Here is a 16,899-nt window from a genome sequence, read left to right as displayed (position 1 = left end):
TTGTTTTCTTAAGAAATAATAAAGATTAGTACCATTTTCCCTACCTCAAAAACTTTTTAAAAATATTATTTGAAGAAACATAGTCTTGGTGGCAGATTTGTAAAACTCACCAGTGGCATTCGAGGAGGTGAATAAAAAAAAAAATTAAAGAGGAAATAGGAGCAACAAAAGGAATTCTACTGGGAAAACTGCCTTGTTGAAGATCCTGACAGAATTTGAAGGTTCTCTTCCAAGTTTGGGGCGGAAGATTGCCAATCCATTCAATCACACCTTAATCCACCACTGCTGGGTTGGACCTAGAGCAACATAGATTTTTCTGTACCCCCTGCCAAGAGTCTAATAATCCACATCCTTTCTTTTGAAGGATAGAAATCTCAATAGGATTGGAAACAAGTCTCGGAAAAGGTGCCTGTGGGGGGCTTGTTTCATTATAATAACAAACCAGCTCCTGTTCAAAGAGAAATCACACTGAATTCCTTGCTGTCTTGTCCTAGTTGATTCTTTTTTTATCCTAAATATTTACCTTAATCCCTTTAAACTAAGACCCTCTCAAAGGAATAGCTGCACATCTTTCTCTATCTGGAGACTACTCTCTTTTGTGGGATTCCTTTAGTTGTTGCTATAGGTTTACTCTTCTCTCTAGAGGGGGTTTTGTTGCTTTTTTACTTCCTGGCTCTACATTTTATTTTCATTCTAAACTGTTAACTTGAATTTAATTTTCTTTTTCATGTGGGCTTTTTTAAGACCCATATATGGAATCCTTCATATGTGGACAACCTGAGAGAGCTAAGTAGGGTAAATATCTACATTATCTATGTAGATTGTGTCAAACCTAGAGAGATGAAAACATTCATACTGGGCTTACAGCATCCTTCATTTAGCCTCGGAATCATTGTCATCCTGGTGTCTATCAAGTAGCAAATGATTTGAGCAACTCTGAATATTCCTTTGGAAATAGCATTCCTTTGGGAACTCTGCCTAGACCAAATGGCCCTTTTCTGAAGATGAAGTGGATTCTGGCCTTGCCATACTGACCTCCATTTACTGAGCTTGGTATTCGTCTGACCCAGGCTGACCAATCAGATTTGATTGTGAAGACACTTGGAACTGGGATTCAGAGGTACTAGTTAGGCTCTAGTAGTAATTGAACTGAGTGTGAAGGCTGTCCCTCTGGACAGCCATGTTCTGAGTCTGGAAAAGCAGAGAGAATTGATCTGAAGGGAAAGAAAAATAAGGCTAATATTCAGAGACTAGCAGGCATAAAAGTCTAGGGGCTCCTGAGAGACACAGAAGAAATCAATTATAACCTTGTTATAGTCCCAGTTTATCATCTTAGTTCCTGGTGAGGCCCCTTTACTTCTTTATCTTGGGATCTGTGTGATAGCCCTGTGTCCCTGCAATAAATGTGCCTTTCGTTTACACTTGCTCGGTCGGGTTTCTGTTATGTAAAATGAAAGATCTATGAATGAGACAATTGTTTTCATGATGGTTATGGAATCAGGCTATGTCTTAGCCACACTGAACTATAGATATCTAATTCAACTCACTAACTTTACACATGAGAAAACTGGGGCCTATGAGTAGAGTAATGTGCTCATGGTTGAAGAAAATAATTAATGGCAAAAGCAAGACTAAAAGTACAGATAAGTGGTAAGAAAGGGTGGCAATCTCCAACATACACTGAAAAGTGTGATGGGGCAGAGCCCTGAAACTAAAGTCAGAACAGGTGAACACTAGTCCTTTCTTAGAGACTCACTAGCTGTGCAACCTGGAGTATGTTTCTTTCTTTCTTTCTTTTTTTTTATAAATTAATTTATTTTATTTATTTATTTTTGGCTGTGTTGGGTCTTCCTTGCTTTGCGCGAGCTCTCTCTAGTTGTGGCGAGCAGGGGTTACTCTTCTTTGCGGTGTATGGGCTTCTCATTGTGGTGGCTTCTCATTGTGGAGTACAGGCTCTAGGCATGCAGGCTTCAGTAGTTGTGGCACGTGGGCTCAGTAGTTGTGGCTCACGGGCTCTAGAGCACAGGCTCAGTAGTTGTGGCGCACGGGCTTGGTTGCTCTGCGGCACGTGGGATCTTCCCGGACCAGGGCTCAAACCCGTGTTCCCTGCATTGGCAGGCAGATTCTTAACCACTGTGCCACCAGGAAAGCCCCTGGAGTATGTTTCTGAAGCCTTGGGTTTTTATCTGTTAATGAGGAGGTTGAGACATATGTTCTATCTGGTCTTTTCTAACTCTAAAAATCCTATGATTCCAAGCCATGTCTAAACACAATGTGAATTGGGTATCAGAGGTAATTATCTAGAAAATATGAATATGGTTGCTTAGGGAGAGTATAAACCAGTTCACAAAGGGTGAGTGTCCAAGTGTTAAAGTGGAAGCACTATTTTACAGTCCAAAGCTTCCTACTGAGGTCAATCAGGAGGTCCCCAAAGTGGTAGTTTTACTTTGTGGGTTTCTCATATCAAATCAAGTAGTAAACTGATTATGTGTGCAGACAGTGGTTTTGTATTGAGAATCTGCCTGGAAAGCATCCAGAATGAGAAGTGTGCCAAAACAGCATTTCTTCTTCCAGAGAGTAGGAAAATTGAAAGGTTAACTATAAAGTGATTTCGGCTCTTCCCTCCTTGAGAAAATAGAATGAACTGAAATAAACCAGTCTCTCTGGCTCCAACCCTCCCTGCCTTCCTTCCTTCTTTAATTCTTTTTATTTTCCTGGTTAATGATATATTTGTAGAATGAATGAATGGGAATATAAGAGCTTTTCTCATTTTTACTTATAAAAGATAGAGAACAAAGAGGTTGTCAATGGAGTGAGAAGTCTTCATCTCCAAAACTAAGCTTCTGACAACACATAAGATACATGCACATCATCATATACATGGGACCTGGAACAGCATAAAACTCCTTCCTTAATACGTACCACACACCATCAAATTCCCTCTGCTTGCAAATAGAGATAATTTCCCAGTGGGGTACATCTCTGTCTTATTTCTTTTCCCTTCCTCTTCCTGAGGCCCTTCTCATGTGTTATTTTGCTTTGACTCTTCTACTGAATTGTTTTTCAATCAGTAATAAATATGTGAATTACCACAGTCAGTAACCTTTCCAAAGGTCACATTCTACTCACTACTTTTGCTGATTGGGTAGATTTGTAACTTTTCCTTCTTAGAGCTCTTTTACCTTAGCTTATACCTCATTGCAATTTTATGATCCAGTTAATCCTGACTACTCTTCCTTTCTGTTTTCATTGATTCTTCTTCCTCTTGTCTCCTCCTAAATATTGCTATTCTTAAAAGTTTTCCCTTGTTCTTTTCCTCCTTTATTAAGCTCTTTTGGTGTTTTATCAACTTCTGTGATTTATCTTAAACTACCATTCAGTGAAGTGTGGAGGAGACTGCAGGTGCGTGGGAAAAGTGGAAGAGATTTTGGAGGCCGAATATTTAACCTGTTTGTAAGTTGTGTGATGCAGGATAACTGATGTAAATTCAACTTTAATATTCTTGAATAAAGATAAATATTGCTCAGTAGTCCATATTATGTGAACCTTTTCTTGTGTATGTTGGTTTAATTTTTTTTTAATACTAAACAAAATTTATATTGCAACATCTAGGTAAATACCATGTAGTTCTGATAGTACATGTGGAAACAAAAGACTAGAAAAAGAGTGCCTATTAATATATTAAGTCTCCTGAGAATTTTCACACATCTTTCAGAAGCTTTAGACTTCCCCAGGAAGTAAAAAGGTATTAGTTACTTGAGTAAAACCTATCCAGGTGTAAATGGCTAAGGAAGCTTAACTAAGTTACACTTATAAATCTAAAGTTATTATCCTCTCTTCACCTCTCAAATGTTTCTCCTGTCGGATTATAAATTTCTCTCAGTAGTTTCATTCATTATCTAGTTGTCTAGTGGTGATCCACAGACTGAGTGAAGTGTGTATATCTGAAGAATTTCAAAATCAATAGCGAATAAATGTTGAAGCTCGTCAAATTTGTGTTATATGGTTTCCTCAGAGAAATAAATCTAGAAGTAGATTTAAGAAAGCCAAAGATGAACAATCAAGGAATGGAATACAGAAAAAAACTGAGAAAAACTGGAAGCGAGAATCAGGAAGTCAAGTTATAAAGCCCAGAATAGAAAACCAAAGCAAAAAGCTATACCCCGTAATTGATATCTAGTCTCATAGCATTGTGGTTGGAAAAGATACTTGATACGATTTCAATTTTCTTAAATTTACCAAGGCTTGATTTGTGACACAAGATATGGTCTATCCTGGAGAATGTTCCATTAGCACTTGAGAAGAAAGTGTATTCTGTTGTTTTTGGATGGAATATCCTATAAATATCAATTAAGTCCACCTTGTTTAATGTATCATTTAAAGCTTGTGTTTACTTATTTATTTTCCTTTTGCATGATCTGTCTATTGGTGAAGTGGGGTGTTAAAGTCCCCTACTATGACTGTGTTACTGTCGATTTCCCCTTTTATGGCTGTTAGCATTTGCCTTATGTATTGAGGTGCTCCTATGTTGGGTACATAAATATTTATAATTGTTATATCTTCTTCTTGGATTGATCCCTTGATCATTATGTACTGTCCTTCTTTGTCTCCTGTAATAGTCTTTATTTTAAAGTCTATTTTGTCTGATATGAGAATTGCTACTCCAGCGTTCTTTTGATTTCCATTTGCATGGAATATCTTTTTCCATCCCCTCACTTTCAGTCTGTATGTGTCCCTAGGTCTGAAGTGGGTCTCTTGTAGACAGCATATATATGGGCCTTGTTTTTGTATCCATTCAGCCAGTCTATGTCTTTTGGTTGAAGCATTTAATCCATTTATATTTAAGGTAATTATTGATATCGATATGTATATTCCTATTACCATTTTCTTAATTGTTTTGGGTTTGTTATTGCACTGTTGGTGGGAATGTAACTTGATACAGCCACTATGGAGAATAGTATGGATGTTCCCTAAAAAACTAAAAATAGAACTATCATACAACCCAGCAATCCCACTACTGGGCATATACCCTGAGAAAACCATAATTCAAAAAGAATCATGTACCACAATGTTCATTGAAGCACTATTTACAATAGCCAGGACATGGAACCAACTTAAATGTCCATCGACAGATGAATGGATACAGAAGATGTGGCACATATATACAATGGAATATTACTTAGCCATAAAAAGAAACGAATTTGAGTTATTTGTGAGGTGGATGGACCTAGAGTCTGTCCCACAGAGTGACATAAGTCAGAAAGAGAAAATACCGTATGCTAACACATATCTATGGAATCTAAAAAAAAAAAAAGGTTCTGATGAACCTAGGGACAGGACAGGAATAAGGACACAGACGCAGAGAATGGACTTGAGGACACGGGGGGAAGGGTAATCTGGGACGAAGTGAGAGAGTAGCACTGACATATATACACTACTAAATGTAAAATAGGTAGCTAGTGGGAAGCAGCTGCATGGGACAGGGAGATCAGCTCGGTGCTTTGTGACCACCTAGAGGGGCAGGGTAAGGAGGGTAGGAGGGAGATGCAAGAGGGAGGGGATATGGGGATATACATATACATATAGCTGATTCACTTTGTTATACAGCAGAAACTAACACAACACTGTAAAGCAACTATGCTCCAATAAAGATGTTAAAGAAAAAAAAATAAAAGCTATACCCCCAAACCCAAAGTTCTGCCAACTTAGGTACTGTTCCAGTTGGCTTTTAATTTTTGGTTATTCTGTGTGTTTCCACTCATTGGAGTTCCCTATAAGTATCTGTCGTGGCACTGATAACTATAAAATTTATATTTCATTTTTCCTTTTGTTTTACTCTTTACGTTTATATCCATTTGAGTCTTTCTTCACCGGTTCTCTTAAATTCACTTTTTTTCACTTTTTCTGCCAGGGCCGTTATTTAGGTACTGACCACCTTATTTTTAAAATCTGCAATAACTTTTCAGTAGATAAATCATCTGTGTTCTCTATATTGGGTCCCCACTCCAGAGAGTCCATCAAGCATACCTCAGAGCTCACCTTGTTATGTTCTAACAGTTTGATCATGGCACTTGCCTGCTCAAAAGTATTTGGAAATCCCTCATTGACTATGGTCAAAAATTTCCAATATCTCACTTTTGAATTTAAGGTCTTTCAAAATCTTTCTTTACCTACCTTTAAATCATACCTCCTATTGCCCTTCACTATGGCCTGTTTCAGAAATTTTATCTCCTTTTTTCATTCCTCTAATATGTCTAACTTTTTTATGCAAATTCCCCTTTCTTGAAGTCCCCTCTCTATCATTGCTAGTTATAGAAGTCTTACGCTTCCTGAAGATCCAATTAAAACAGATTTCACATTCATTCTACAAACTTTTTTTTAATGTGAAACATGTTTCAGACTTTGTGCAGCATTCTGAGAAAGCAAACAAATGTCATCGTTTCTTACTAAAATAGAAATATACTATATGATATAATATATAACATATTATATATATATAATTATATGTTATAATATATTTTATATTTTGATAAGAAAATACAGTAACATACATCATAATCCAGCCTGGGTTAGGCCCTCTGCAAGGGTTACTCTTAAACAGTGTACTGAAGGAGAAGGAAAAGTCTACCAGGTTAAAAAAAAAAGTCAACTGGCGGTTGGAGATTTTTCCATTCAAAGAGATAGCAAGTCTATTAAAACACGAGTTGTATGAGAGAGCACAGAATTCTGAGAGTATATTAAGCCGTTTGCTCTAGGCAGAAATAATCTTTTCCGTCTCTAAAGTATTATTCATACTACACATAAGGCATTCTTAATGTGCTCCTTGCATTTTGGGCTTGTCTGTTTCTTTCTAAGTCTCATAAAAGGCAGGGATTATGTCATATGTCATTATTATTATTTCTTCCCAGCACAGTAGAGTACACTTAGTAGATGTTCAATATGTGATAAATATTAGTTGAATGATTAAAAGGACCCTAGACTGAGTGGGTTAGTTCTTGTTCACAGGTTTGGTTTTCCCACTATTCCCCTAAACTGAGGAAAATAAAAAAGTGACCTTTTGGGCTTCCCTGGTGACGCAGTGGTTGAGAGTCTGCCTGCCGATGCAGGGGACACGGGTTCGTGCCCCGGTCCAGGAAGATCCCACATGCCGTGGAGCGGCTGGGCCCATGAGCCATGGCCACTGAGCCTGCGCATCAGGAGCCTGTGCTCCACAGAGGGAGAGGCCACAACAGTGAGAGGCCCGCATACAGCAAAAAAAAAAAAAAAAAAAAAGTGACCTTTCCAGGGGACTGTGTCACTCAAACAAAAGTGTGAAACTACAAACAAACTTTGTAAAAAGAAAGGTAGAAGTTTTTGATGGATTTTTTTTACTTATACAAAAGGGCAGATCAGAATCCTGTTCTGTTTTTCTTTTACATGGAACTTTTGGTTTTTCAGTACAAGAAATTTAAGTTATGCAGAAATTTAAAAGTTATTTTGACTGTACAAGAAATTTAAGTTATGCAGAAATTTAAAAGTTATTTTGACTGGCGTCTTGAAAGAGCATGACACATTCAGGATTCTCTTCCATGTGGGAATGTTAAATTAACATTTCTATTACTGGAATGCTGCAATTTTATACTTCTAATGTTCTAAAGGTTAGGAAACTCATAGAGAAGGCTAACCAAGTACCTTAATTCTGCCCACTTGGCGACTGTAAGTAGATTTGTGGATTACTTATAACCGACCTTTGGAGAAGTCAGTGGCTGTAGAGCTTGTTTTTGTATGTAAGGAAAGTAAACTGAGGTCCTTCTGATATATTGTTTTGTTAGGTGTCTGACATGCTCTTTTCAGACCAGAGGAATAAAATATGGTGAGGGCAGAACAAAAGTGGACACTTTATTGTGTTCACGTTTCCCTCAGTTCTGCCACTGACCATCCTATTGAAGCTGTGATCCTGTGGTTAACCCAGCCTGACTACATGAGGCCACAGACTATTGGAGGCAGGACAGGGTCACATCAGCACTGTCACTCTGACTTACTCCTGCATTAGCTACATTCTAATCCTCCAATTGCTAATATGTCTCTCTCAACTGGCTCCCAACTTCTTACTAAACCTGCCTCAACACCTTCTTCTCCAAATCTTATTTTTCTAAAAAATGTCCGTGTCTGTCTTAATGATACTACCATTTTCCCACTACCTAGGCTAGAAAACATGGAATATGATTTAGACTACATGCATATGCTATGTCTTCAATGTCTGGCAAGTTTAACTCCTTATTTTCATTTCTATGTTCTCTATTTTGGGTGGACTACCTAGCTTTTACTCCTCTGGATCTCTGTGCTACTTTCCTAACTGCTTTTTCTGCCCCTTGTTTTCTACATTTTTCCATTTGGCATATTCTTTGAAGACTGTTCCCTCAGATGCAGATTGGATCAAAACATATTCTGCTATTCAACATCCTTCAGTAGCTCCTTATTTCTTCACAAATTACATGGAAATTCTCTTCTCAGACATGCAAGGCCATTCATTGTATGACTTTCATCCTGCTCCTTGGGCAGTGTAATTACATTTAGAAATGGCCTTTGTAGAGAGATATGTGGATTCAAATCCTAACTCTACCTCTTACTAGTTGAATGACTTGAACAAGTTACTGAACCTGCAAGTGCTTCAATTTCCACATCTATAAAACAGGACTAATGGTACATACCACAGAGACCTGCTGTGAAGATTAAATGACTTAGTAAGGTGAAGTGCACTGAACAAGGTTTTGGACATGGTGAGCAATGATTAAGTGTTAGACATCATTATTAATATCTTTCATTATCTTAATATCTTAATATCTTAATATCTTAATATCTTTCATTATTATCTCTTATAATACTTAAAAGTTATGGAATCAAAAACCTTTGAACTACTTGAAAGACCTTAACATTTTCATTTCACTAATAAAAGTGAAGTCCAAAGAGGTTAAATAACTTTGTTGAGGCAGGGTGAAGACCATACTCTTGTCTTCTGACCAGTGTTTTTAAAGCTTTGGGGGCTCTAAGGGCCTCAGTTATTGGTAATTGGTGACAACAAACCTTGAAATCAGTAATTCATTTCACAGAGGAAATATAAATTAAACATTCATGAATCCATGAATTGGTAGACTAAAAACCAAAGAGAGAAGAATGATACAGTTGGAAATCTGATTCTGTAAATGATAACTTTAGACTTTTTCTCACATACATATAGAATCTGAGCAGCTAGTAATATGATTGCTTCAGGTTTCAAATCTGAGAGCTGAGTATGTAAGAATCTGAGGATGTGTAATGTTATCTTAGAGTGTGTCTGCTTTTCCAAGTCCATATAGCAAGTTTTAATGTTGTTCACTTTAGTTTTAAAATATTATACACAAATTTTTTACTCTGCATTTGCAGTTAATCAGGAGTTCACTCTATTGGAATTTTGATTGTTCATTAAAAATCTCTCTCCTTTGTCAGAAATTAAGAGCACTGTGTGCAAGTATGTCAGTTTTATTGTCTCTTATTTGTATGCCAAGACTCAGTATGCAGTGATCAACTGCCATCACTGTTTACCTGCTCTACTAGGCTAAGCTGTCAAGTTACTACCATACGTTATTCCATGATTCATATTTTCCAAAGTGCTCTGATTATCTGAGACTTAAGTTTAAGGTACATTGTATAGAAGGAGGGCCCTATCCTTTCCATTCCATGTTGCTAGATCATATGGGCACTCTAATTGTTCAGCTCACTTTCCCTAAATGTTTGGCATATTATAACATTTCCCTTTATTTGTTATTTAAATAAGTAATCTCAATATTCACACTGGAATTTTTCTTATAGTAATATTATCCATAAATGTGGCTGGATGAAATATAACATAATTATAATTTCTCTTCTTTCTGTTTTTTAAAGAAATAATAATCTATGAAAGAAAAAGAAAAGTCCCTAAAATGACTGATAGAGTATAATTATAAAAGTTTACAGAAAATAATTTCCTTTATTTCTCAAAAGACAATTGACAAAATAATATACCTTTTCAGTGTCTTCTGTGTGTCACCTATTTCATCTCTAAGCCTTGCAGCAATCCTGCAAATTCGAGGAGTATTACTACTATTCAGGAGACAAGGAACTCAGGCTGAGCGGTTAGTGGTTTGCAAGGGGTTAGGCATATGCCAGAATCTCAATTTATTCTCAGGTGTGCCTGACTCCAAATTTTGTTCTTTCCTCATCACGGCGTACAGCCTCCACATATTTCGTGTTCTGTCAAAAAGACCTCAGAAGTAAGGTCTGACCCCACCAAGTTGGGGTATGGGTTAGGGACATGTTGACTATACACATTTCTTTCTACCATTTATACCATTACCATTAACAAACACACAAAATTTAAAACTACTTTCTCTTTTTTTTTTTACATCTTTATTGAAATATAATTGCTTTACAATGGTGTGTTAGTTTCTGCTACATAACAAAGTGAATCAGCTATATGTATACATACATCCCCATATCCCCTCCCTCTTGCTTCTCCCTCCCACCCTCTGTATCCCACCCCTCTAGGTGGTCACAAAGCACAGAGCTGATCTCCTTGTGCTATGCGGCTGCTTCCCACTGGCTATCTATTTTACATTTGGTGGCATATATAAGTCCATGCCACTCTCTCACTTTGTCCCAGCTTACCCTTCCCCCTCCCCATGTCCTCAAGTCTATTCTCTACATTTGCGTCTTTATTCCTGTCCTGCCCCTAGGTTCTTCAGAAACATTTTTTTTTTTTTTTTAGATTCCATATATATGTGTTAGCATACGGTATTTGTTTTTCTCTTTCTGACTTAAACTTCTTTCTCATTTATTTGGAATTACCCTTCTTTCTTTTTAGAGTATTTAATAGTTCCAAATTAAAACAACAAATTTTTTAGAAAGGAAACTTGGAATTTGAATTGATTTGGTGAGCATATGGCAAGGAAAATCTTCTCCAGGCTATGAGAAGTTATTACAAAAAGGAATAAATAATTTTTAAAAAATATGAACACAAAGGCACATCCCTGAAGGTAGCATGAAATCATGCTCTAAGTAAATTTTGCAGTATGAAGAAAGCTGAAAAATAATAGGTATTGGAGTAACCCGCAAGAAATGAAAATATCTATGTATTAAAGTAAGGATAACTAGACTTAAAACTCTAGGTGTTCAAAACCTAATTCTGTATAATCATTATGAATAAGGTCTTGCAACCTCTTAAATAAATAAATAAATACCTTCTAATTTATTAATTTTTAATTAATAAAATAGTACTAGGAAGGAAGAAATAAGAAAACGATCGAAACTCTGTCCTGTGACTTACATTGGATTTAGTAAAACATATTACAAAACCCTGTATAATGGAACCAGGCTAGCTTTGATATGTTTAGAGATCAGGGTCAGGATTTTGACCACATAAAATTATGAGGCAACAGTCCACTTGCCTAAATCAGATTTCTTTCTCATAATCAGATGTTTTCATCTGTGCCTTTGGGGATTAGAATTTCATGGCACACTCAGGAAATGACATCAACTCTACTCAGTAGCAAAGTATCTTGAGCTAAGGAAGTAAAAAGTTATTCAAATTATTCTATCTTTTCTGAGTCTAGCACAGTGCCCTGTGACAGAGCAGGTACTCTATAAACATAGATTGAATTAATTAATGAATAATGAACACCAATCACAGGTCTGTCACTGTTCTAAGAATTGAAACAAATTAGAAAGTCATTGACTTCAAATAGCTAATAGTCCACTTTAGGGAACAAAAATAAACAATAAAACATAATGCAATAAGCAATTTGATAAAGTTATTCACAAGATACTATGGAAGGAAGAAATTTAAGTAACCCAACTTAAAGAGAGGGTCTTGAAAGAATTTCTCTGTGTTTGAGTTGAATCTTAAAACATGTGTAAGAGTTAACAAAAGAGAAGCAAAATGGGAAAAGCCTTCATGGTGGAAGCAAGAATGACCAGAGTATTTTTTATGACTGGAGCCTATGTGTATGTTGATGAATGGCCAAAGATGAGCTAGAAAGGTAGTCAGTGGTTACATCATGAAAGAATTTATGTACTTAAAAAAAAAAAAAAGGATTTTTATTCTCAGTATGCTTAGGAAGAATTGAGAAATGTAAATTCAAGAATCGTAGTCAGATTTGCATCACATTGAGGCGATTCTCATGGCAGTTTGTGGTGTATGAATTCAAGACTAGAGAAAGGGAGACTTTGGGAGCAACCTAAGGGAAAAACCATGTGAGTTTTATGCACAAAGGTAGTGGCAAAACGTAAAGAGGAAGTGCTAGATTTCCCCTCTATAAAGAACATAAAGATCTTTATGTTATTGGTGATTGAGATTTTGGTGGTAGCTTGCTACTCACAGCTAGCACAACTTGAAATGCTTCAGAAATTGGTATGAGGTATACAATGCTACCGAAATAAATAAAAAATGTTAAAATATGTGGGATTAGCTTGATGAGGGGAGATGATTTTCAGCTTTCAAGGAAACTGATACTGGGGCTAGAAGAAAGGCAATCCAGTTGGGTGGTGATGGAACTTTGCTAAGACTTGCTTGGGATAACAAGGAAGGAGGACAGTATACCTAATGAGTTAGCAGCTTAAAGAGGAAAAAATGGGTATTAGAATGTTAGTAGGATACATTGACTGCTTTTTGTGGCATGTGACAAGGCAATATAAGAAAGAGACAAGCTTAAAAAATAATCGGTCAGTTTGCAAGTAGTAATGAAAGAGTACATATAGAGTCCAGAAATTAACAGGCAACTCTATCTAAACCCCTAACAGTAAAAGCTAAAACTGAGATTTGTTTTAAGCTACAAAGACTTCTTAAAATTCAGCCTACAAACAAGGATAAAATCAAGAGCATTGTTGTCATACTTACTGTTAAAACTTCTAAATGGATTAAGGAGTGCCCAGTAAATTTTTTCAGAAGAAAAATGGATCAGGGAAAGGAGAATAAGTGTACGGTTCTATCATTGAAGCCATATAGCCTCCAGATGTGTGCAACTAAGTCAAGAGAGAATGAGAGAAATATCTTGAAGAGAATTTTTTGTGCAATTGTTGGCACATGGAGCTGTTGAACAAAAAGGAAAAGACATTGATTAAGAAGAAACCAGAACCTGGGTTAACAGGTCAGGAAGTAGACTGAAGAAGCTGCTCAGCCCACAGGGGTGTCCTGTTCATCAATGCCCACTTTAAAATGGCCAGAGAGTATAATGAACAAAGACCAGATCTAAGGGCCACAGAGAACAATGGACTAGGGAACTTTTCCCAGCGAATAGAATTGAAGCCTAATCAAGAAACATGCCTCTACTCCAGGGTAGGGGGCTGTGGATCACTGTCTACTGTGTGTTTTTCTCACTGTCTCCTTTTCTGAATGGGAGGGTTTACTTCAGTTATCTTATTCCTGTTCCACCATTTCATATTGATTGTGTAAGAAGCAGATAACTTGTCTTTTATTTTTTGCTTGTTTATAGTTCTCCAGATAAAGACCCACCTGGATATGCACACACTATTGCACATAACCTCAATGTAGAAACTGCCACGTAGAGCCCAGAGCTTGATGCTATGACTGTATGCACCTTTGGAATTTTCTCCCTTAGGTAAAGAGGAGCATATTTTTCATTCAGAAAGGAGAATAAACCAAATATTTGGTTACCCAGAAGGGCAGATCATAGTGGACATTGGTGATATTTGTTAAATATTTCAGATTCTTTCCTTCTGAGGCCATCCTGGCTCCCTCGTGGTTGCATTGGGCCATGTGACTAATCCTGGCCAATCAGCTGTGAATGACAGAGTTATATATCATTTGTATAGTGGAGACCTTTATGAATACATTTTTGCCCTCTGACTCAGTGAATAGGAATGTTCAAGATGGTCTCTGTTTTGTTAGCCTGGATCCCAGAGTAAAGAGATATAGAGCAGAGCTCCCAGTCATGGTGTAATTTTAGCATAAATGTGAAATAAATCTCTGTTTTTCTAAATCACTGAGTCAGGCACTGTTTGATACTGTAGCATAACATCCTATCATCCCTGGTAGATATTGGGTCACTGATACAAATACATTGATTACAGTTCTTTCACTGAGTACACAGAAGGGAACCAACAAATACCTATTTGAAAGAATAAACGAATGATGACACACAGCTGTTCTAACATTTACTTTAATTGAAGCATATGATATTTTCCTGTGGAACTATGTTTATAATTATAGGGTCTTTTAAAGGGAATGTTTCTTTTAGATGTTTAAGTCCTCTTTAAAGAAAGATAGGAATTGACCAGTCAACTTTTAAGGTAATAGTTGATACTATGTTGTCCATTTGAATAAATTATTTTCCTCTAGTTTTCTTCTCTTCATTTACTAGTGCATCTGATTGATAGAACCTGTGACACATCTAGAATACTGGCTGAAATGTGATTTTAGCTGGCTCATTAAGGAAGGTACATTAAAGTGAAGATGTAACAGAGTTGAGCAAACCAAGCAGCTGTATCTGTGACAATGTGAAAAGGCACAGGGTAAAAGAGCACAGTGTGGCCTGAGAGCTGGCTAGCTCCAGATAAGAGGGGAGATAATGAAATGATTGTGGGATGAAAAGAAGTAACAGGGATCACATTGTTGGCTAAGGAGCTTCATATTTATCTAGAGGATGGCAGGAGTCACTAAAGGCTTTAAGCGGGGGTGGAAAGGTGTGGCATGTTTCAGATTTGCAATCTAGAAAGATCATACTTACAATATTTTGCATCTTCAGCACCTCATCTACCTTCCAAGTCCCACTTCCTCATTTCTATTTAACACTGTTAACTAGGTTCCAGCCTCCTGGAAAATGCATAAAAAGGATTTGCCCTGAATCTGCTTCTTCAGTTATATTATCCATTAAAAGTGCTACTGAAAGTCTCGATCTGGATTTTAATGGTAGCTCTATCCTGATTCAAAGTCACAGTTCAACAACTTGAGATTTTATTATTTCCTCTAATTTGTCAGAAATTGAGGCAACTGAACTATCTGCAGCTAAACCTTGCAAGCAAAATTGCTACTTTATTTTTTGTAGCCATGACACTGATTCTGACACTGTAAGGACTAGCTTATAAGAAAAATGGATCCCATGGGACAAGGTCAGGGATGTCCCAAACATGTGCTGCTTCTTTATCTTGTTTCAATGTGGAGGCAGAATATTATAAACTCATTGCAAATCTTACATTTTGAACTGACTTGTTATGGGTCATCCAGAAATTTAAAATTCAAGGTTTTGGTTTGCTTTGTATAAAATATAAAACTTGTCAGAAACCTTTTCTATAATACATGCCAAATTAATTTGATAATGCATTTAAAAAACAACTGGTAGAATCTAGACTAAGCCATCTGAAGATTTGTTCATAGAAACAAAATATAAATAGAATGCCATCAATTAATTTGAATACTGGTTCTTGGCATATAGAAACATTGGCTTGGTGCCTTTTGAACCCAAAACCAAGGAAAAGGGAGTGGACTGGACTGAATGTTCGTGTCCCACCAAATTCATATACTGAAGCCTAATCCCCAATGTGGTAGAGCCTTTGGAAGGTGATTAGGTCATGAGCCCTCATGAATGGAATTAATGCCCTTTCTGCAATGTGAGGACACAGTGAGAATATAGCCACACAGCCCTCTAGCAACAAGGAAGTAGGTACTTACCAGAAACCACATCTGCCAGCACCTTGATCTTGCACTTCCCAGCCTCCAGAACTGTGAGAAATAAATGTCTGTTGTTTATTAAGTCACCCAGTCTAGGGTAATTTGTGATAGCAGCCTGATCGGACTAAGAAAGTGTTTATTATAGTTTCCTGTAAACAAAAGTAGAAAGAAAGAAGAAAGAAAGAAAGAAAGAAAGAAAGAAAGAAAGAAAGAAAGAAAGAAAGAAAGAGGGAGAGAGAGGGGAAGAAAGAGAGGGAGGGAGGGAGGGAGGGGGGGGGGAGGGAAGGAAGGATGTATTCATGTTGCCCGACACTGAGTAATAAAAATGTATGTTACTTGTCAGAATGAATGTGAAGGACAGTGAGTTTTGGGCAGGCTTGAAGAATTGAGACTATCTGGGGAGCTAAATTATTCTGGATGAAGAAGACTGTGCACATGCTGTTGATAAGCCTATTCATTGACAAGAATACACAGTTTCTACAAACTGGTGTCTGGAGATTTCTTAATTATGAATTTAACCTAATATGGATTTGCTGGATGAATTCAAGAAAGACCCACTTATGGCCTAAGCTTGGATGTCCAGTGCAAGGTTTAGAGCTTCTGCCATAATTGCAAGGGCCCCTGACTAAGAAACAGGACCCATGCTCTATTATTGACTCTGCCTGTATCACTAGTGCATACATTTGAGCAAAACTTAAACTGTACAGGACACTAAGATGTCAATCTAGCTTCTTTATTTCCTCTTTTAGCCCTTCCCTCATTCTTTCTAGTTCATATTTTGAGTAGGAGCTGGGAAAAAAGGGCTCTCGGCAGGGGTTAGCTTAGTGAGTATGAGCAAATCATCTTTTCTTCTGATGATTAAAGTCCTGACCTGAGGCAAGTCTTCTCATATTGTCTTTTCTCTTAGGCTGACATAACCAGTGCTCAGCACCAGAGTAGCTTAAGATATCTAATACATCTCTTTCTACTCCACTTAGTGCTGTCATCACAGAAGTCCAGGTCTGGCTGTCCCTTGCACAGTTGCTGGCCTGATTAGCGCAGCACACTGTAAAGATTACAAGTCCCTGTTCTTGGTGGTGGAATGAACTGGGAGATTGGGATTGACATATATACACTAATATGTATAAAGTAGATAACTAATAAGAACCTGCTGTATAAAATAAATTAAATTAAATTAAAAAGAAAAGTCCCTGTTCTGCTCCAAGTGTCAGTGATTTAAT

The sequence above is a fragment of the Globicephala melas genome, chromosome 1 (genome assembly GCF_963455315.2).
Source record: "Globicephala melas chromosome 1, mGloMel1.2, whole genome shotgun sequence".
Taxonomy (NCBI): Eukaryota; Metazoa; Chordata; class Mammalia; order Artiodactyla; family Delphinidae; genus Globicephala; species Globicephala melas.
This window is presented reverse-complemented; position numbering follows the sequence as displayed.